We start from the raw sequence: 23,261 nt of genomic DNA, 5'->3' as shown, positions 1-23,261 counted from the left end.
GAGGAAAAGCTGAATCGAGATGCATGGCAATGCAGATTTTCTGCACTCACGCTGGCCAACAGGATTCCAGCAAGCCGGCTTGCGCTCGGAGACAGTGCTGGAACTCACAGACCACCGCCCTGGGCTTCTTTTTTTTTACTGATTTACCTTTTCATCCCCAAACCTGACCAGTGGGCAGCTCCTACAGAAGCTCTAGCCCCCTCCCGGTGAAAATGAGGATTTGTTGGGGGCGGGGAGCTGTGGGTGCAGCTCTGTCCTGTGGCTGGGGTGGGGACATGGCCGGACCTGGAGCACTGGGCAGCAGACTGCTGCGTCCGAAGTAGGGACGCTGGTGTCTGCGGAACACGGTGCTGCACGTTCTCCTTCCTGCCTTGGGATTGTTGACTCGATGCAGGACTCTTGTGGTGGTATACAAAATAGGCATTCTGGAGAGTTCCTGCGGTTGGAGCTTCCATGAGGCTGTTGACATCCACACAAAGAGACGTCTCTATGTGCAGCTCATTTTTATATTTGTCATTTGCTCTACCCTCTGAGTTTTACCCCGCCCCGGCCCCCATCATTGCGTGTCAGAAGCAGCAGGAACCCTGGAGCCGGCCTCGTCTTCATTTTGGGACCGGGGACCCTGAGCCCAGACGGATATTTTTCTCGGAGCTGGTGTGAGCTTTGCCGAGCCTGCTGAAGCCAGGCTGGCCGCAGCTTCTCCCTCAGGGCTGGGTACCGGGCCTTCCTTAGCAACCGCCACTGAATCACAGCGGAGAGCAGCTCATGGGACCAGCCCCTGGGGTGGGTGCGTTTAAAGCAGCCACACTTGAGCCTGAGCCCAGGAGAGCTGGCGAGAGGAGTGTGGGCTCCACGCTGGCGTGGGGCCACCTGCCCCTCCGCCTCTTCAAGAACCCGTGACAAACAACCTCGCCTGGTGCCCAAGCTCTTGCCAAGCCGTGTCGCAGTAAAACCCTGGCAGACTCAGCAAGGAGTCCAATTTCAGCCCAGCGGGTGGGGAAACCAAGGCAGCAAGAGCCCAGTGTGTGCAAGGTCATACATCGTGCTGGCAACCAGAGGCCTGGCGTCCAGGGCTGCATGCTGAGCACTGAGCACTCAGGCCCACCCCGGCCAAGGCTCCGGGCCCCGAATGCAGGGGGAGCCGACATTTCCTGAATCACATCAGCACAGAGCCCAGAGAAAGGCCCAGCACTTTCCATCCAGGAGTCCTCACAGCAGCCCCCTTTGGCCAGCAGAACAGAGGCACTGGAGCTCCCTAGAAGCCCCCTCAGGGTGTCAGGTCCAGGCCAGGAATCCAGCTCTAGAGGATTCCAGCTTCCAGCTGAGTGCCTGGAACACCAGACATCAAAAATCTGGCAGGCCGAGGGAGAAGGGAAGATTAGATCATTAGGGCAGAATGAAGGAAACCGAGGAACCAAGGGAGGGGAGGAAGGACAGAGGCCAAGAATGTTTCAAGGCAACCTGAAAGCTCCTTCGGCCTCAGGCAGGCCCAGACACTGGCAGCTTCCCCACTGCCTCCCTTACTCCGCCTGTGGGGACCCGGCGCGCCTCCCCCCCTCCCTGGGTTCAGTGTTGGTCCACACACGTGTGCATGCACGAGCACCCGAGGGGCACGACGGCGGCCTGCTGCACACGCACGCACGCATGTGCAGGTATCCGGGCTAGGCGTGCAAGGCCAGAGGAGGATACGTGTGTGTTTGTGTGCAGTCTACAAACATGTTTTCACCAAGCTCAAGGAGAAGCAATCAGTCATCTCCCAGGAATCCTAGCAACAGCCGTCCCCAGGAAGGGCTTCTGCCAGCTGGAGCAGCCGTGAGTCAGCAGAGGCTGCCGTGGGAGGAGGAGAGCTCTTGCCCCCGGGCCGGCCGCTCCCTCTCCCGGCCTGGCTGCCTGGCCTGGGTCACCGCTTTGGCACCGATGGCCCAGAACACATTCCTGGAACTGGCCAGCACAGGCGGCTGAAGGGTTTTTCCCTCCTCCTCCCTCGCCCTCTCCCATCCTGTTCCTCCCCACACTCGCCCTTTTTTTCCGCCCCCCCCCCCAACTCTTGCTGCAAAACCCAAACACCGCATTCACGAGTTCAGGAGCTCCAGCCAAATGGCAGGAGCCGGCGGTGGAGGGGATGGGACCTGGGGCCGCCCGGGCCTGGGAGGGCCAGGGCATAGGACACCTCCTGCCGGGCGGCCGGGAGGGCCCTGCTGGAGACTGCTGAGCTCTGCTGAATTCCTACGGGGCAGAAGCGTCATCGCCCCGGGGCTCCCGGGCACTGGGGTTCAAGGTGGCGGCTCCCGGAGCACCCGACGGGGCCTGCCTAGGCCCGGGTAGCAGAGGGGCTGACACAGGACCGGGCGGGAGGGTGACTGACGGCAGGAACAGAGGCCGGATTACCAGCGCTGCCTCTATTACCTGAGTGCTTATTTCAGCCCCCTGGGGTGATAGGATTATCTCCTTCTACCTACAGACGGGGAGATGGAGGTGTAGACGGGTAAAGGGGCCGGCCCCAGGTCACACGGCTCTTAGCCACAGGAGCCAGATGGGGCTGCCGGGGCTCTCGGCCTCTCTTCCTGCGCGGCGCCTCTGGTGTGTGCCCGGCCGGCGGCACCCAGAGAAGACCCATAGGCTAGAAACCACGAGGCCGGCTCCCCTCGTGCGGGGCAGACAGATCTGGGTGAAGAGCAATCTGCCATCTCAGCAGCCGCCGAGGCAGGGGCAGCAACAGCCTGGCCCAGCCCGAATCCCTGGCCTCTTTACTGGAGGCAGGAAATGAATAAAAGCTAAATGAGTTTGAAAATGCCAGGAGGCAGTGTTTATCCCCTTCCCCCTCCCCCTCCCCCTGGCAAGGACCGTGTATAGTTACAGTTTAATCTTGGAAATGCCAGACAGCTGTTCGCCGTTGCTAAGAGACTGGCCCACATTATGCAGATGTCAGGGACCTCAAATGTCTGCCGGAAATTACAGATCATGTTGGAGGAGCAGAGGGGCCTTCTCTCTGCTGGGGAAGCGCAGCGGGAGACCTGGGGGGGGAGGGTGGCAGAAATGAGGGGCCTGCCCCTTCCCGGGTCCCCCCTCTGTGGCTCTGGATCCTTCACTGTGCTTGCTCTGCCGCCCTGGCTCCCTGCTTCCTGCAGCTCCCACCCCACATCCGGGCCTTCTTCCTTTGACGACGGGTGCTGAAGCCCAACTCCACCCTCCCCCTCCAGTTTTCCTTCTGGGGCATTTTTCTTCAGTCCCGTGTCCCTCTGTCTGTCTTGCAATCGTTCCTGCCTCTGGGATGCAGCTAGGCCAGCTGGAACTGAGCTGAGAGGGGCTGACCCCACCCTAGGAGGAGGGGATCCCACCCTTTGAGCCCCCCTCACACCTGGGGCTGAAAAGGGACACACACACACACATGCACCCTCCCCAACATCCCCCTCCCACTGCTCCCGCTGAAACCCAGGGAGGGCCACCATGGCAACTGCAGGCTACCAAGACTGCTGCATCCCTGGGGAACAGGACTGCCAGGGATGGGGTAGGTGGGAGAGGAGGAGGGGAAGCGCTGTTCCAAAGCCCACACCCTAACATGGACTCTGATTGAAGGTGACAGGGGAAGCCGCTAGGGCCCTGGGGCAGGCAAGAAGCAGGCACAGCTCCTCACTCAGGCTGGCAAAGACGTGGAAGGCTGCCAGGTGGTGCCAAGGGAGCCACTGGCATTCACAGTGTCTGCAGGATGACCCCTGGGTATTGTGGGGGTGAGGGTGGGCTGAGGCAGGGTAGGGGTGTGGAGTGGGTACTTCCTCTAGAGTCCACAAGGTACCTGGAAGGCAGAAACTTTATGCTACTGCCCATGCATCCAAATGGTGTCCACGGTCCCTGGTGCCAAGTGTGTGACCCTAGCTTCCCCCAGCCATATAAAATAAAGCCAGCTGCACACTTCATGTGCTGTGGAACATGGCTGTGAAGATTAAGAATGTAGTGCATGTGTGTGTGTTCACCCATATATGAAAGCATTTTAGAAAGAGATTCGTGGGAGCCCCCAGGAAGCAGGGCCTTATGAGCACCCATCTGGCCTTTCCTTAGAGATGCCGGTGAGGCTGGTAAGAGGGGAACACCATTTACATAGCTCTATCCAGGAAGACCCAGGTCTTCCTCCCTGCAAATGGATACCACCCTCAAGGAGTGCCTCCCTGGCTTTGTGTCTAGGCTCCTCCGGTCAGCTTCTCATCGGGCACATTCCTACAGCAACAGTGATGCTGGATTCAAAAACTGAGGCATAGACCCATCTGAGACCTGCCATGGCAGACATTAGCTTTCGGTGGGCCCTTGGAGCTTCTAATCCCCTATCTGACCCTCCCAGCCCTAGCAGGACCGTGACCTCTGTCCCCACCAGTTAGATGCCAAGATGCCTCCTCTTGTCAGCTACATGAGCTGGGCCTTTTCCCTTCTAGAAAATGGAAACAGATAATAGCACAGACCTCTCAAGGTTGCTGTGAGGATTGAGTGGGATAAAGTACAACCTGCTTAGCTCCTGCTAAGCTCTCAATACATTTTCCTTCTTTTATTAAGGTGGAGCCGCTCCTGGGCCCTGCCTCCTTAGAAAGGTGCCAGGCTTCAGCAGTGAAAGAGGGGGATTTCCTTGGGCTACATATACACCTGCTCCCACCCCACCCCAGCCTCCTAGCACAGTGGCTGGTTTCCCTCTCTTTAGAAGGTTCCAGAAGTGTTCTCCTGAACAGTGCACCTGGGAACTCTGAGGGCAGGCACCAGCTACCGAGACCAGGCAGGTGGTGGGGGTTACTTGGGGCCTCAGAGAAGACACTGTTCCTGAGAAGGGGTGGGTGGTGGAGGATGTGCCCCTTTCCCCGTGGAAACTGCTGAGCCAGGAAGGATTTGGCGGGCAGGAGCCGCGGAGACTGAGTCATGGCTGGCTCCCAGCTCATTCAGCCTCTGCGGCCCTCTGAGGCCTTCGCTTGGCGGGAGGGAGGACGCGGCAGCTGCTCAGCCCCGTCTTTGTTCCTCGTTCTCTCCCTCAGCCTCTCCCACCCTGCCATTTCCTCTCCCGGGCTAGAGCTCTCCCTCATTCACTTTCTTGGCCTCCTCCTTTCTCTCATTCTCCCACCGACCTCGGTTCCCTCCCCCTTTCATCCTGCCCTTGAAGCGTATTTCTTGCTTTCTCATCCTTTCTTCTCCCTCGGAGCTCAGAATCACACTTGGCAGTCTCCCCTCCCACCTCCCTCCCCTCCCCGGTGTCCTTCCCTCCCCCCTCCACTCCCTCCCTCCTGTCTCTCCTTCCTCCGCCCCTTCTCCTCCACCTCCTCCCCCAACCTCTCTGTCTCCTCTTCACCTGAAGGAGACACTTCAAGTCCCCAGGCTGACAAAGCCAGGTCAAGGTCATCTGTCAAGCCCTCACCAGCCCTGGCCTGGAAGACTGGGGTCCAGAGACCAAGGTCAGAGCTGAGCAGAAAATCAGAATGAGGTGGGGAGAGTTTGTTTCAGAGTCCAGACAACCCCTACCAGCACTGGCACTGGCTCCCTATCTGGAGATTTCTATGCCAGGCCACCTGCTTCCAGCTCCCTTCTGCCTAAGCTCCCAGTGCAGCAGGCCTGTCAGAGTCCTGACCCTCCCTGGTTCTGCTTACCTCCTTACTCTCTGCCCTGGTGCAGGAAGGCCAGGTGAGAAAGGCAAGAAAGAAATCAAAAGCAATACTAAACTGCTTTCAATCAGAAGGAAAGGGGCTGGGGGCAGATTGTACCATATATGAGGTGCACGTTGTAGTAACAAAGTGCAAGGCTTTGAAACCAGACAGGGTGAACTTGAATCTTGACCCTGCTTCTTATTAGCCAATGAACTTGAGCAAGATACTCAGGGCACTTCAGAGTCCACCTCTGTTGAATGTGGATAAGAAGAAGAACACTTCCCTGCCAGGGCTGTTTCGAGAATGCGAAAATGCACAGGAAGTGCCGGCATGGTGGCTGCTCCTAATCCCTAGTTCCTCCGTAGAGAAAGGAAGGCTTCCTGGAGGAGATGGAGCTTGTTCTGGGTGTGGAAGGAGAGATAATAATAGTAATCATATTTCCATTCTTGTCAGTACCAGATGGACAAGAATGGAAATATCTCTTTTATTATTTTTTAAAATATTTTTTAATAATATTTTATTTATGTATTCATGAGACAGAGAGAGAGAGAGGCAGAGACATAGGCAGAGGGAGAAGCAGGCTCCCTGTGAGGAGCCTAATGTAGGACTTGATCTTGGGACTCTGGGATCATGCCCTGAGCCAGAGGCTGACACTCAACCACTGAGCCACCCAGGCGACCCAGTATCATCTCTTTCAGTCCCCAAGTAACCCTTTGAGGCAGTTATTTTCTTATCCCTGTTTCATGGAAGAAGCAGTTGAGGCTCAGCAAAGCTAGGCAATTTACCCCAATTCACACAGCAAAGTGAAGAAGCAAAATTCTTATCTCCTCTGCTATGAGTTGGGGCGGGCATGGGGGACATAGCAAAAGTGACAGCAGGCAAGACCCAGCACAGTGCCTAAATCAGGCAAGAGCAGGCGGAGAACAAGGGTCTGGATGTGGCCATGGGGATATCTTACTTGAGCCCAATGGAAACCCAGCTCTCAACTCCCCGGTCAGATTTGGAGCTTTCCTGTTTCCCAAATCAGCCTGCCTGAACTCTTGCTCTTGAACCACGGCGGGTAGAAGCAGGGTGGGGTACAGGTTCCCATCTCTGGAGCACCACATCCCTGAGGCTTCCTCTCCTTCCTCCCCACCCCCACATCCTATAATCCAGATAATCCCTGCGGTAATGTCCCAACCTCCGTATGGCAAAAATGATCTCTCTTGGTTTTTTTGCCACCCTCTGTTGTATAACAGGGATAATCGCTTCTTCTCTGGGGAATCAGGACAGGGCCCGTGGGGCTACTGCCTGTGATCACAAACAGGCCTGGGTACAGAGGGCACTACGACAATGACGATGGGAGGCAGGTCTCTTGTGGGGAAGAAGGGCAGTGAGGCCTCGAAATCGATGGTTCCTGGTAGAAAGAGGTGAACTAAGGGGACCAGAGCCAAACAGGTGTAGTGGCCCCACCTATGGATCCCAGCCCTGGCACCCTTCCCCCAGCCATCTCGGATTACACCCAGCACTGCTTTCAAAAAGAACTCCGCAGTTTCCATGGCAACTCACCCACGTGGTCTCTGCCTTGGAGGCTGAAGTGGGGAGTGGTGAAGGGCAGCTGACAGGAGGCGTGAGGAGCTCCTCCAAGGTGAGGGCAGAGTCCCACCCTCCTGCCACCCGCCCTCACCTCCAGGCCGGGCGGAGGCCTCACATTGCTCCCCAGGAAAGAGGAGTTGGAGCTCTGGGACCAAAAGCAGCAAGGTCACTCCCCCAAAATGTGCCCTTGGCCATGGGCCCTAGGGCAGCCTCCTGTCCCGCCTCTGGGCTCTTGGAGAGGCCAGGTGAGGCCCTGGGCAGGAACACGCCTCTGGTTGTATCTCACCTTTCCTTCCTTTGAAATGGCGTTAGCTTTCGGTTCTGGGGCCAGGGCTCGAATTCTTGTTGGGCTACTGTGAGCTGTGTTAACTGGGGAGAGGAGCTCGACCTCTCTGAGGCTGTGTCCTCGACAATGAGAACGCCACACCTGCATCAGCTGCATCAGAGGGGAGCAAGTGAGATCACATTTGGGAACATGCCTTGTGAAAGAAAAGGCATAAAAGAGACAAAATAGAGATGGTCCTGGCTAAATGGGAGGGCACTCGGACCCCAGCCTTTGCCCCCCTACCTGGCCAGCGCCCCAGCTCCGCTGCATGGAACCTCGCAGTTCAGAAACTCTTATATTAACTGTGTCTTGATTAATCTCCCCCAAACTGGACCCCAACAAAAGCATCTCCTTCTGGCCAAATACGTCATCTAGAACCAGATGCCCTGTGAATGTGACTTGTGGTCCTACCACTTCGCTGATGTCAGGAGGGCAGGGCTTTCCCTGGAGAAGACAGAAGGCTGCGCGGCTTTCTCTGGGCGTTTCCCATCCTTCCTCCCCTCCTGTCTCCACACTGGGAAGCTCCCTCGTGGTCTCTGGCAATTTCTCTCTAGCCCTGCTGAGGGGGGACTCGTCTGAGCTTGGCCCCCTGAGGGGCAGCCAAACCCTCCTCCCCAAAAGAAGCCAAGCTTAGCAGAGGGGTGGGGTAGAGGGAGAAGAGGCCGAGGTGCCCGCAGTACACACACCTCCAGCTAAAGGGCCTTGCGCCTGGCCCTAGCCTCTCTCTTCCTTCCCAGTCTCCATGCACTGGCTGGTGAAGAACCCACAGGCTTTGCTCGGCCCTTCCCTTCTCCCAAGAGCCCCTGGGGGTCCCTGAGCTGCTCCCTCCTGCCCTGGGACTTTGAGTGAGCTGCCTGCCTTCTTCGCAGAGCGTCCCTCCCTCATCCATCAAGTGGGGGGTGATTCTGGAGGGCCCCTTGGCTCTAAAACACTGACTCGGCAATTCTCTGCAGCAGGCAGGAGCGCCTGGCCAAGCAGCCTCCTCCCCCACAGCCCAGCCCCCTCCTTCCCTTTGTCACCTCACTCGGCAGTGCCCCCAATCCCAGAGAGGGTGGCTTTCATTATTTTTTCTTTATTTTTATCAAAGGGTATTTTTTTTGTCAAAAATTGTGTCTCCCCTGAGACAGCACAGCCTTTGAGCAGGCTCCCCTTGTTTCCATGGCAACAGCAGCTGGCTCACATGTGTGGTTGCCATGGAAACAAAGCTGGTTCTCCTCCCCTCCTCTCTCACTTTCCCTTCCTTCCTCGCCACCTCACTACCCCCCTCCTCCTCCTTCGCACCCCTTGAGATGCAAGAAAGGGCAATGGGTGGCCCCTGCCCTGTGGGAGCAAACTGGGTCTTGCCACCCACCGCCCACCGCCCACAGCTCAGTAGTAGCCACGTGGGCAGACCCCTGTGACAGGCCAGGGGGGCACGTCCTGCAGGGGCCCTTCCTTCCATATTCCATACTCTGGGGCGCGGCTTTTCTGATCCAGAGCTTGGGGCGCAGGCCTACTCCAGGGCTCCAGACAGTAACCCCAAGGGATCCGGCCTCTGGCAAGAGTGGGGGCTGTGTTCTCGCCTGCCCGACACAAAGCTCACCCCAGATGTGTGTCCATCACCTTTGAGTCCCATACGGAGCCTGCCTCCGCCACAGCAAATACACGCAAAGGAAAAGGAAGGATTCTTGGGGAGGAAGTCAACGGCCGGAGACGGAGACAGAGGAGAGAGCAAGTGTACTGAGAGTTACGTCTTGTTTGTCACTAGACGTTACCAAGACCGTGTATCATGTTTCCCAGGGCCATGTAAGCGCCTCAAGAGTGGGAACCCTCCTGTCTTGTCACTGATGAATCTGCGGTGTCTGAGGGGAGAGAGAAAAAATAGTTCGTGGTGAGGGTTTTTTAGGTGGCAATTCTTATTATAGCCTTTTTGCTGCTTTTCCTCAGCGAACATGTATTAAATGTATAAAAAGAATAAACAACAGGTGTATTTGTTTGATCTGAGAGGATAAAGGGAAGGGAATTTGAAAGAGGCCAGATTGTGGAACAAACCAGAGGCAGCTCTCCCTAAAAGCCGGAGCGGGCGGACGATCTGTTCGGTCTCCCGTCTCGGGCTGGGCTCACGGGGGTGAGGGGACTCTCCACTTGGCAGGAGAAAGGCGCCAGGGATCTCAAGTCAGAGCAGGAGAGAAGGGGCTGTCAGGCCAGGTAAGGGCAGCTGACAGGGAGACCCTTGTCATCTGCCTATCCTGAGGTGCCGATGATGTTAAGAGGCCGATCCCCCCAGGAGCTGGGTGCTGGCATCCCTGCCCCACCCCCACCCTGTCTCTCAGGCCCTAGACTAGAAATTTGGCTCAATGTGCTGGAGATATCAGCAAAGGGGCAAATTCCAGCTCCCTGTCTCCTGGGGGGGGGGGTAGCGGTGGGGTGGGGAGGTGGAAGGCGATCTCAAGGTCAAAGAAAGCAAGCGTCAGGCAGATTCTTGCCCTCAGCCAAGGGCACACTTCTCTGTTCCCTTCCCCCCACCTGCCCCCAATGCCCTGAGGGGTGGACCCAGGCACCTCCGGAAATCCAGAAATCTGAAAGTCTTGGATTGCGGGGGTGCAGGGGCCTGAGGGGTCATTGCTCAGTTCCCATGGTCCCTCCATCTGAGGGACAGACAGAGGACCGGAAGGCGAGGCTGGCCCTGGCTCATCCCCAGCCAACTAATCCTGCCCGCTGTAAAGGGGACAGAGGGACAGAAGGAGAACAAAGAGAGGCCAAGAAGGAAAGGAAAGGAGAAGAAAGAGGGAACTGGCTCTGGGCCTGGCCACTGCCCCAAGGAGAGGGCCTTGCTCCTCTGTGTCTCTGTCAGGGACAGGGAAGCACAGAAGGTCCAAGGTGAGGGGGAGGCCGAAGATGGGGAGGTGGGCGTGAAGTGGGGGAGGGCCAGGGGGACTGGTGATGGGCGTTGCGTTCAGTGCCCATCAAAATAAAGCTGACAACCTTAGTGGCACTTTTGAGGTCTCAAGACCTTCACAGCAAGAAAAGCCCCACATCACAAGGTTCTGATTTGCTCGCTACTACCCAGTCCGGGCCAAGGCACTGAAGTGATGCTGTCTTTCTGCTCCCTCTTCACCAAAACAGAGCAAGGGTGCCTCTAGGGTACTGACTGTAATGGAGGAGATCTAAGGGTCAGGGAGCCTGGCCACGAGTCATGGATTGTGTTCACCATAGTCTCAGAGGGAATCTTCCCTGCAACACCCTCCCAGGACAGCTTCCTCCACTCTCTGCTTGGATGCCTCCTGTGACAGGGATCTCATCCCCTTAGAGAGATCATATCTCCCCAGTTTCAATTCTCTCTTGCTGATATCTGTGCTACCTTTTCCGTTAAAGAAGAAGAATTGTGCTTCCCATTCCATTATCTTTACAGAGAAGATCAGTGACAAATAACATCTGGGTTTATCTATCATCCATGCATGCCAAATTATCCTCACCCCAAGGGTGACTCTCAGAAACTCCCTACTTTCCCTTCTCCACGTCCTACGTTCCAAACAATTGCTTAGCTGGTGGCCCTCCCTGCAAGCCTGAGCCCCCGGTGGGGTGCAGTGGGCCGGGTTCCGTTCTTGCCATCTCTCCCGCTCCTTTATTCTTGCCCTTGGTTCTGTGCCCTTCCTCCAGCTTTGAATGTGTCCTTCCCCAGCCCGCGCTTATCTGCCAGCCCGGCAGCGAGGCACTTCATCTCTTAGGCTCCTCCCCTTCTCCTTCTCACCAAGACCTTTCATGATGACACGGAGAGTTTCTTCTTCCAGGGCCTCCCAGGCCCGCTCACCATTCTTTCCTGGCTCCCCTCTAGGGGTGGGTTTACCTGGCCCAGTTAGATACGCCCCTGGCTTCCCCCTGAGTCTGTTTCCTTGAAGTGCGGAGAGCCTATCAGTATCCTAAGGCGGCCGTAACAAGTCACCGCCAACTGGGTGGCTCAAAACACATCACACATTTATCCTCTCACAGTTCTGGAGGCTAGCCGTCGGAAATCGAGGTGACAGCAGCCCCTCGCTCCCTCGGAAGGCTCTGGGCGAGGTTCCTTCCCTGTCCTCTTCCAGCTTCTGAAGTTTGCCCGCATCCATCCTGGGTCCTCCTGGGTGCGTAGACCAATTATTCTGATTTCCGCCTCTGCCATCACCATCACGTGGCCTACCCCCCCCCCCCCCCCCCCCCCCCGTGAGGCTCCCTGGGCCTGTGTCCCTACCTCCTTATTCTTATAAGGATATTGTCTTTGGACTTAGGGCCCACCCTACTCTCCTATGACCTCATCTTAACTTGATTACATTTGCAAAGACCCTATTTCCAAATAAGGTCACAGTCACAGGTTCCTGGTGCACGTGAATTTGGGGAGGACACTATTCCACCCAGTGCACTCCCTCACCCTCTCCTTTATCCACCCGCCCATCTCCCACCCCCAAGAAGCTCTCCTGGTTCAGTCAGTTAGGCTGACTCTTCTCCGTCCTGGACGCCCTGCCAGCTCCTAACCAGCAGCTCTCCGGCCCAGTCTCCAGCACCCCAGTCTGTCCTCAAAACACACTTCTTACCCTGTTACCTAAATGCGTCCCACTGCGCTGCAGTTAAGGGACAAGAATTTGCAGCAGAGGACACAGGACCTTTATACGGGTGTAGCCTTATCGCCTTTCCTACCGTTCTGTGAGCACACACACAGGTGCACACACACACGTGTGCAAACACACACAGGTACACACACACAAACACACAAACCACTGTCAAACCATGCTCTGACCCAGCTAGAGCTCTCAGGAAGCACCAGGCTCCTGCCTCTGGGCCTTTCCACAACCACTCCTCTTCCAAATGTCCGCTACTTCTCCCTCAACATAGATTCAGCTGCGTCCACCGGGTCCAGGACACTGACTCCCGCACCCCCCCCCCCACCTCCGTGAGCCTGGGTCAGTGCCCCGTCTTCTGGAGCCCTGCCCTGTATCTGTCCCTCACAGCTGGGAGCTTCTCCAGGAACAGGACTGAGTCCTTTCTCTGGTGCTTCAGATGGGTCGCTGGAGCGCATGGACGGAGCCCGGGTACATAAATAATACTGTATTTGCCAGATCCTGCCAAGGCTCCTTTGATCTGCATCTCTGTGTTCCTGTTTTCCATTTGACTTCATACCCCCCTCCCAACACCCCCCTCCTCACCCATCTTTCCTGGGTCCCTGGGAACCCTCCCTCCACCCCGCCCCCAGCCCCAGAGCTGCCTCCTCTCCGACTCCCAGCTGTTCTGCAGCCTCACTCGGCATTCTGAGCCTCTTTCAACAGCCACTTTCTCCCCCTTCCCTCAGTCTCAGCCAAACTTGTTTCCCTTCTTCCCTACTTGGGCGGCACAAAGGCTGTCCTCTCTCTGGACTGCTACTTGCACCTGTAACTGGATCTTTCGTGTGCCTGTGCTGTTTTGGGCCATGTTTCTGGGAACCATTGCATGGCAAAGTGGTGTGGAGTTGGGTGTGCTGGGAGATGACTCAGGAGCCCCTCAGGGAGCTGGGAGGCAACAGAGACCATAAATGCTCACCTGGAGGTGAGCACCCGTATAAACGGTGAGCACCCGTATAAACGGTGAACAGGATTGCACTCAACCCCCCACCACCGCAGGGCAACACCCCAGGGTCTCCCCCAAGTGCTTGCCAGGGCATTCGAGCCCCTTGGGGCTTTTTGCTGACAGAGAAAAATGGAAGCCTTTCTCCTGGGGTGTTGCGCATGGGAAAGATATCCTGGGGCTGCTCCAGGGCCTGAAGGGAGACAGAAGAAAGGCCTGGGGTGCCCTGGGCTTCAGAGGTCGGAGTAGCCAAGGCTGCCCAGGGCCCCCTCCTGGCAGGGAAGCTGTTCTGGGTAACAGGATTACCCATAGCCTCAGGCCCCGGCTGAAAGGAGTGTCCTCATCCTGTCCTGGTGGGCAGGGGAGGCAGGAGCAGGACTGCCTGGATTCACAGTACCCAGAGCAGCTGCAGAGCTCATCTCAAACTCTTGACTGGCTTTCCAACTGCCAATCAGGGTCTCAAACTGAGATCTTCCCTCCATTTCCCCAGCTCTAAAGCCTCAGGGCTTCCCTTCTGGATAAAGGGCACCACCCCCTCCCTCCGGGCCACCCAGCACCCAGTTACCCAAGCCATAAAGCAGGGAATCTCCTTTTTTTTAAAAAATTTTTAAAAAGATTTTATTTATTTATTCATGAGAGACAGAGAGAGAGAGAGAGACACAGAGACACAGACAGAGAGAGAAGCAGGCTCCATCCAGGGAGCCCGACGCGGGACTCCATCCCAGGTGTCCAGGATCAGGCCCTGGACTGAAGGCGGCACTAAACTGCTGAGCCACCCAGCCTGCCTGGGAATCTCTTTTGAGGCCTCTCTCCCCCACTGCCATCGAGCGGGCCACCAAGAGTGGCTGGCACTGCCTGTGGGCCACTGCTCCCAGCGTCAGCTGCGGCCAGGCCCCCGCCACACCAGCCTCTTGCCCTGGACTGCTCTGACGGTCCCTTAACTCTTCCCTACTGTTCACCTCCAAGTGGACACAAATCACAAAGCAACCACCAAGTCTGGAAGCAGAAGCAAGTACAGAAGATGTGGCTTGTGGCTCTCACATGACAACCCAAGGCACAGTACTATTACCCACATTTCCAGGCTCTAGCCACTCTGCAGCCTCTACCTAGTAGCTTGGGTAGATCTGCTCACTTGAATTTGATCTTGTCTGTTTGGTAAAAATCCTCCAAAGATCCCCCAGGGAAAAATGCCTGTAGGTGTAACTTTGAGGTCTCCTGGGCATGATGGCTGTGCCCACGAGGAGGTGGGTGCCCTTCCACCCAGACTTCCTATAAATTTCTCCTGTGATGGGATTTGCTTTCTTCCTTTGACTCTTTTTTTTTTTTTCTTCTTCTTCCTTTGACTCTTAACAACACCCCTCCTTTTACAATTCCCCCAAATTCCTAAGCTGCTGAAAGGACGTCGCCCCCCAATGGACGTCCCTGGAAGCTCCCTCAGTTTCCCTGAGCGGGTTCATCTCCTGCTTGCCTGCCAGCATCGGCTCCTCCTGTGGCCCTAACTGGGGCTGGCCTGGGGCAGGGCCCAGTGGTCGGGTCTGGTCTATGTGCTCAGGGCGGCTGCGGATGGGCGGGGAGGCCCATGACCTGACTGGGACCCCATGGAGGGCAGCCTGGAGCCCCAAGGGCAATGCCGGCCCCCCTTGGCGCCCCCGCCCCCCCCCCAGCCTCCCTTCCATTTCGTATTCAGGGCCCATTCACTGCTTTAATGAAACTCACCATTTTCTAGCTGCCCTGTGTTCCTTCTGCATTATTCATGGGCTTCACTCTTTGCTAGCGACAGGCACAGGCTGACCTCACGCTCCATTCAGGGGCTAAGAAAGTAAAGGCCCTAGTGACACAGACCCCTCCCGGCCCCTCCCACTCTTCCTTATCTCCTCTGCCCATTTCTCAAGTCAAGAGGGTCAAGAAGAAGATCTGTGATGGCCACGTATGCGTCTGGGGGTCAATGGGAGTCCTTGGTGGTTTGTTGCTTCTCATCGAGTGCCGCGACCGGCTCCCTGAGCCTGGCTCCGTAGCACTGAGCGATGTACTTGGGAAAACCCTCTCTGCAGAGTGGCCTCGGGTCTCTCCCGCCTGGCTCCCAGCCCTCAGGCCTGCCTTTCAAGTGAAGTGCCCTTGGGACCACTGGACCTGACACTACCTGCTTTGTTCTCACCCCCCCACCCCCCCATCTCCCCACCCCACCCCCTCTGCACCCCCAGGGCTGCTGACACTGCAAGGCCGTGTTCTGCACTCCCTGGTTTTCTTGTCCAGGCTTCCCTGAGCCATCCCTGCCCCCTACCACCCAGCCCAGCTAAGCACTAGGAGCACCAGGTAGGTGGGGCCAGCCCTCCTCCTTTGGAGCAAAGAGGCAGGAAAGGAACGGTGCCACCTCCTCCAAGGCTCCCCAGCTGCCTGCCTCACTGACCCTCACCGCCTCCCTGGAGGACATACAGACAGCGGGGTCCAGAGGGGCCTAACCATGACCAGTGTGGGCAGGGGGCTGTGATCATCCAGGAACTGTTCCCTGAGCACACATCTAAGTACAGCATTTATTCTTTTTTTTTTTTTTTTAAGATTTGTATTTATTTATTTGAGAGAGAGAGAGAGAGGAGTGCACAAGTAGGGGGAGCTATAGAGGGAGAAGCAGGCTCCCAGCTGACTGGGGAGCCGGATGCAGGGCTCAATCCCAGGACCCTAGGATCATGACCTAAGCTGAAGGCAGTTGTTCAACTGACTGAGCCACTCAGGTGCCCCAATACAGCATTTATTCTTTTTTTTTTTTAATCTATGATAGTCACACACAGAGAGAGAGAGAGAGAGAGAGAGGGGCAGAGACACAGGCAGAGGGAGAAGCAGGCTCCATGCACCGGGAGCCCGACGTGGGATTCGATCCCGGGTCTCCAGGATCGCGCCCTGGGCCAAAGGCAGGCGCCAAACCGCTGCGCCACCCAGGGATCCCCTACAGCATTTATTCTGAAGCAAGTCTTTGAGGCAGGGGATCTGTGCCCTTCCTCACAGACGAAGAAACTGGCCCAGACAGAATGTGACCAGTCTCACAGCCAGCAAGTAGCAGGGCCCAGATTCTCTGGCTCGGAAGCACCCCTTTTGGGGCAACTCCTGGCAAGATGGGGGGTCTCTTTGTAAGCATGTTCTCTGGCACCCCAATCCCTTGCTTGCCACTCTTCCAAGGGCTGGTTCAGGAGGGCCCGGGCACACTGTGCCCAGCTGGCTGGGGATGCAGCAGCTCCGCCTGCCCCAGAAGGACCCAACTGCTAATCAGAAGCACTGGTATCCAGGCAACCAGCCTCCCTGGCTTGAGATAAGCAAAAACAGCTGGGAGCTGCTGAGGCTGGGAAGCCGTCAGTGGGGAGGGAGACACAGAGCCAGCCAGCCAGTCGGCTGTTATTTTGAGCCTCCTATTCTCACCTTCCCAGACCTCGGCTGGAGCTAGGGCCTTTCCCCTAAGCTCATCCTGGCCACTGCCTCAGGAGAGGGGTCTCCTGGGTCTCGGCCGGGCCCCAAACCCAGCACTACTTGGGGAAATTAGCGGGAGAGCTGCTGACCTTCCCTCTTTCTGGAAGCAGGAAATGGAAAGGTAGTTGGTCACAGGCTGCCAGGGTGCAGGGGCTCTGGTGTCGTTTAATAAACAGAACTAGTTGAGGTTCACCTTTTGAGGCCTCCAGGGCTCAAGGAGAGATTATCCTCTTCTCCCCACATAGGACCGACTGCGAGGACAGGTTCAGCGGAGAACCCAGGCCTGGGTTACCACTACCACTACCCACGTTGGTAGTGGTAATCAGGCACCGGGAGCGGCGCTGGCGGTGAGGTGGGGACATGGACTGTCAGACCGGCTGGGCTTGGATCAGTGCTTACTCTACACATTATAAGCTTGCTAGGCCTCTCTGAGCCTCAGTCTCCTCATCTGTGAAATGGTAACAGTGATGTCCACCCCGCAGACGGGGAGGTGGGGTATAAGCAAGAGAAAGCATGGGAAACTCCTGGAACAGTGTCCGGCACTGTTGGTGCTGCTATGGTTCTCCTCCCTTCCTCCTGCCTGGGCCTGCCCCTGCCCAGCCTGGACCTCTCTCCCACACAGATCTGTCTTCTCCAGGGCTATTTCTGTCTCTGGTTCTAAAGGTCAGTGCCTTTCCTGGGATATGGCAGCTGCTGTCTCTTCCCCACCTCTGAGTGGTATTAGTCTCATGCCATGGGGTGTAGGGAGGGTTTGCCCCAGGTGACTGGCTCCACCTCCCTCGCCTTCACCCAGGACTGTCCTGGGCAGGCCCACCCCCACATTGACACATGGTTTTCCAAGGCTGCCACTAGGCCCAGAGCATAGAAAGTTACTGGCTGGCTCACCGACAGGACAGCAGCCAGCCACCAGAATGCTCCTGCAGCTACTCCAACACTAGGGCTTCCGGGGGGCTCCCCGTTGACCACCCCCCACCCCAGCCTCTTTCCCAGAGTTCTGGCTCCAAGCCATCCCAGACCCTCCACTGGGACCAATGGGCTTTTCCTACATGAGGAGGATGGGGGAAAGAAGCCTTTCTATAGGCTCAAAGAAAGGACCAGAAGAGGCACTTCACCTGCCCAGGCAGAAATCATCATGGTAACTTCAGGATTGTACTCCCCTCTGTTCTCTTTTGCTGCCTCCAGCCACTGCCCACTCTCCTCTGCTGACCCTTCCCTCTGGGGTCTGTGGCTGGGGTCTGGCAGAGGGAGCATAGTCTGGAAGCACCCATCCTCAGGCAGCCAGCTAGCTGGCTGGCCTTGCACCAAAAGGATCCTTCAAGTCCAGCACTGGTGCAGACCAGCACCCTGAATTTTGGGGAGGTGGGAGAGGATCCCGTGGGTGAGTGACGCACCCCTGTAACTAACACAGGGGCACCTGGCTGGCTCAGTCCGAAGGGCATGTGATGCTTGATCTCAGGGTTATTAAGTTTGAGCCCCATGTGGGGTGTAGAGATTACAAAAAAAAATAAACTTAAAATATGAAAACACTACTTCAAAGGGTTACATTTATTTCTTTTTTTTTTTAAATAGATTTTACTTATTTATTAATGAGAGACAGAGAGAGAGGCAGAGGCAGAGGGAGAAGCCCGCTCCTCAAGAGGAACCTGATGCGGGACTCGATCCCTGGACCCAGGATCACGCCCTGAACCAAAGGCAGACACTCAACCGCTGAGCCACCCAGGCATCCCTCCTATATTTATTTCTTTTATTATTATTTTGGGGGTGGAAAGGGGGAGGAGGGAGAGAAAATCTTAAACAGACTCCACTCTCAGCGCAGAGCCAGACATGGGGCTCAATCTCACAATCCTGAGATCATGACCTGATTCAAAATCAAGATTTGGAAGCTTACCAACTCAGCCACCCAGGTGCCCCACCCCTATATTTATTTTAAAAGAAAAAAAAAAGGAGCTTCAGCAGTCAGGCAGTGACAAGGGCAGGAGCGCAGAGGGCACGGCGTTGTCTGTTTGCGGCTAAATAGTTTCCAGGACACTCATGGCCCATCAGCACCCCACAAGCCCCCATAGGATGTGACTGACCCATCCAGCCCTGACTCCTAGTTTCTGCCAGGAGATTGGCTGTTTCACCAATCCTAACAACAGCTCCCTCAGAGAGGCAGTGTGGCTCCTGTTCATTTTCACTTTGGGGTTCCTCCAAGGCACGGGTAGTATGTCGTGACCCAGGGGCAGGGGTCTGAGGGCCAGCCCTTCCTGCCTGCCCCACCGTAGGGATGATCTCAGCCGGAGGGCCCAGGACAGGTGAGACACTGGAGCTACTCATGGCTTGTGGGGCGGGGGAGCTGGGGAGGCAGGGGCAGGGGCGGGGGAGAAGGGTGTCCGACAAGCACAGTGGAGGTCTTAGTACAGGTGGTGGAGAGACAGCAGGGCTAAAAACCCAGGACAGGAAAGGCTAGAAGGAGGAAAAGAGCCTGGAGCTGGGGGTGGGGGCTGGGGGTGCGACAAAGGAGCAGCTCCCATTGCCCCCCACTGCCCAGCCCCAGCCCATTCCTCCTATTCTCTCTGGCACCCCTAATTTCCTCCCCTCACTGACCCACTCCTGCTGCAGAGCTTCCTGGAGAGGAGCAGGGACACAAAGTCAAGATAAACAGCACTGAAGGGGGCTCGGGAGGAGCATTCCAGAGCTAAAAATAACAGGGTCAGCTGGCTGGAAGAGCCAGCGGCCCCCAGCCCCTCCCCCAGTCCTCTCCACCCCCTCCTCCCCACCCAGCTGGGTGGCCCCCAGCTCTCAGCTGAGCCTCCAGCCTGGAATGCTAATCTGCTGTCTCCTGGCCCACCGCCCCCTTCCCAGGCCCTGCCCCTAGGTGTGGGGCCACAGCCAGGGGAGGTGGGGAGCCTGTCCCCACCAGCCCTTCCTCACCGCACCCCCAGGGGAGCCCCGACAGGCCCACAGCTCGGCAGCTGACCCTCCTGCCTGCCTTCTCTGTTATTATTTGGGACCTGGTGAAGTCTGCGGCCGTCCCTGTCAGCTAAGGCAGAGGGCTCCTTCAGACGGCAGTGGGGAAAGAGCTGTTCTCCCTCCGAGCGCGGCACCCAGCGCCTTGGGGAGCGATTCTCCTCCTCTAGGTAACAGGGGAGGGGAGCACGTGGGGGCAAAGAAAATTCTAGGAGGAAACTCACCATCAAGCACTGCTAGGTGCCAGGGCAGTGCAACACACCCCCCAGCCCCGCCCTGCCCTGCACAGAAAGTAGGTATTAGCCTAGCTCATTTCCAGGTTAGGGACCCAGGGGCTCCGGGAGGCTCCAGGATGCGAACAAAGAACTAGTCCTGGGAGGTAGCCCAGGGAGGAGTGAAGGCCTGAGGCCTGGGGCTGCCTCCACAGGGAGCACTCCCTCCCCGGAGCTGCAGACTGGCCAGCCCTCTCCCCTCCCGCCAGCACCCCCCCACCCAGCAAGGTGTCTGGAGTGTCAGCTCACTGCCTGCCCGCAGTGGGGACCGGGCAGCCCGTCTTGGCCCGTGGCGGGCCCGCTGTCCCTGAGGACGCCAGGAGAGGGCTGCCCATCCGCAGGCACGCCACTCTTCTGGTGGGCGCCGCTGGGAACAGGGGTGGGGAGTCGGGGTGGCCCGGTTGGCACAGTCAGGACAACCTCCTCCTCACACCCGTGATGCCCTCAGGGTGTTCCTGGAGGAGTTTTTAGGGGACCACGCCTGGCTCTGGAGGAGCCCTTTCCTGAAAAGCCGGGAGGCCTTGGACCAGCCTGCACAGCATCAGCCGGGCCCTAGGGCTCCACCCACGCCGGGGGTGGGGGTGGGGTGGGGTGGGGGGTGGAGGGAGGGTTTGCTCTCCTGTTCGCCCTGGGCGGGGAGGAAGCAGAGATTGTTAAACCCCAGAGCAAACTGGGCAGGCTTAGCTGGGATCCAGCTGCTGTCTTTAATGGGCCAGTACAGGGGTGGTATTTTTTGCAGCTGCTATCCTCCGGAGATGCAGGGAAGCTGGAGGAAAGAGGCCTTCACAACTGATTCAATCTCCTTGTGGACCGCCTCCCCATTGGGGATGCCCGGGCCTCCTGCAGGCCTTGAATGCATCTAGTGATGAGAGGCTCATCCCTGTCAGAAAGTTCTGGTTATTAACAAGCTCTTCCTTGTTTGTTTGTTTGTTTTTCTTTAAAAAAAAAAAAAGACTTTATTTATTTATTCATGAGCGACACAGAGAAAGAAGCAGAGACACAGTCAGAGGGAGAAGCGGGCTCCCTTCAAGCAGCCCAATGTGGGACTCGACCCCAGGACCCAGGATCATGACCTGAGCCAAAGGCAGACACTCAACCACTGAGCCACCCAGGTGCCCCAACAAGCTCTTCCTTGTTGTGTTGAGCTAGAATCACCATCCCTGTGCTTCTCATCATCTGCCCTCTGGGGCCATGAAGTTGCTCCCCTTTCCCCCAGAACGGCCTTGCAAAAACAGAGTCCTGAGTTCAGGCGACTGGAGACAAGCTTGCTTTCAAACGCTAGAATTGAGGGGACAGCCACAGAAAGAATTAGACGATTCAAAACCACACTGCACTGGTTGATCACAACTCTACCAGAGCTCTGCTCTTTGCCCACGCTCTGCTCTCAAAGACGCCTGCGGGTGAGGTGCCATTCACACAGGGGCTCTTTATTTGATTAACAGGAGCAGAACCTTTTACTGCCCAGCCCGTGTGGACTCTGGAGGAAAGGTTCTCACATGTCCAGTAAACAGAAGGTCTTTCTTTGACAGCAGCTGGACATCGCATTGTTTACTAGGTTTCTTGAATTCCTCAGAAATTCGCCCAGAAACCTGGGCACCCGGAGACTCGTCCCATTCCCCACCTCACGCACCCCCAGGCCTCAGGAACAAGCCTCTCAGCCCCATCCCAGGTAGGTCTCATTTCTACCCATTTTTCTCCACCCTTCTGGCCACCATCCTAACCTGCCCAAGTTCCCCTTACCTCTCACCTCCAAACTGTGGATCTCGAACTTTCTAGCCCACCCGAAACCCTTCCTCTGCCTAGAAGCCAGAGCCTGGGTCATATCCTAGTTGTTGTTCACATTTGCAAACCTAATGATGGTTGTCAGTGCATTTCAAATAACTAGATTCCTCACCATGGGCTACAAGACCCTTCAACATGGGGCTCCATGGGGGTTCTGTGGCACCTCCCTGACCACTGGCCATCCAGAAGCATGTCAAACTTTTTCCTGTCTTGGAGTCTTTGCACTTGCTGGCCCTTCTCCCTGCACCAACATTTCATTAGCTCCTCACACACCTGGCTCTTTCTCAACCTTCAGGCCTCAGCTAGAGTGCCATCTTCTCAGAAAGACCTCCCCTGATTGCACAATGTGAATCAGGTTCCCTTCTCCACCCGCTGTTACAGATCCTTTTCCGTTTCATCTGTACTGCTTAACAATGTATTGACTGGCTCACTCATTCATTTTTTTAAATATATTTTTTAAATATTTTATTTATTTACTCATGAGAGGCAGAGACACAGGCCAAGGGAGAAGCAGGCTCCATGCAGGGAGCCTGATGTGGGAGTTGATCCTGGGACTCCAGGATCACACCTGGGCTGAAAGCAGATGCTCAACCGCTGAGCCACCTGGGCGTCCCTCATTCATTTTTTTAAAAAGATTTTATTTATTTATTCATGAGAGACAGAGAGAGAGACAGAGAGAGAGAGAGGCAGAGGGAGAAGCAGGCTCCATGCAGGGAGCCTGACGCAGGACTCGACCCCAGGTCCCCAGGACCATGCCCTGGGCTGAAGGCAGGCACCAAATTGCTGAGCCATTCCAAGGATCCCCATCACTCATTCATTTATCTAATTGTCTGCCTGCCACACTCACATGTAAACTCCAGGAGAATACAGACCCTGTTTGCCTTGCCTATCACTGTACCTGCTGCATCCCATGCAGGGCCTGGCACCCGGAGGCACACAGAGAATATTTATTGGGTGATAAATAACACCATTGGCCTTGTGGTCTCCAGGGGTGTTTGGAATCCAGCTCTCCTTGGAAACAGTGAGATGGACACGAAAAGCTTCACCGGCCTCCCGAGTCCCTCAGAGGAGGAATGCATAAGAAAAACTGGCCAGTTCTCATGGTTCATCCATTCGTATATCCACTTATTCACTCCTTTAGCAAAATCTGAGGGTTTCCTGATAGCCAGGAACTGCTCTAGGGATAGATGGAAGCCTCAGTGAGCTATGCCCAAGTCCCTGCTTCAAGGACCTTATACTCCCGCAATCAACATTTGATTATCAACAAGTAAACAAAACAGTGTCCATTGAGCCCTTTAGAAGCACCAGCAGCTCCAGCCTCATGGTGCAAGTGCATAAAGGAAAGCTTCAGAGACTCCTTCTCTAGAGCATGAGGGCAACCCTGCCCGGCCTTCTGTTGAATATCCACCTGCTGGACCTGCTTACTTAAAGCGAGGGGTGCCTGCAAACCAACACCCTCACAGGTAGATGTGTTTTAGGGCTCAGGAAACAGGACTCCACTCACTCCGACACGGCTTGTAAGAACGAAGACAAAAAACAAACAAACAAATAAAACCTCCACAGTGAATAGACACAAATAGGACTCAAGCACCTGGCTAGATCAGTCTGTGAAGCATGTGACTCTTGATCTTGGGGTCATGGGTTCAAGCACCATGTTTGTATAGAGCTTACTTACTTACTTATTAGATAGATAGATAGATAGATAGATAGATAGATAGATAGATAAATAGATAATAGATA

The sequence above is a fragment of the Vulpes lagopus genome, chromosome 6, assembly GCF_018345385.1.
Source record: "Vulpes lagopus strain Blue_001 chromosome 6, ASM1834538v1, whole genome shotgun sequence".
NCBI lineage: Eukaryota > Metazoa > Chordata > Mammalia > Carnivora > Canidae > Vulpes > Vulpes lagopus.
Note: the sequence above shows the minus strand (reverse complement) of the source record.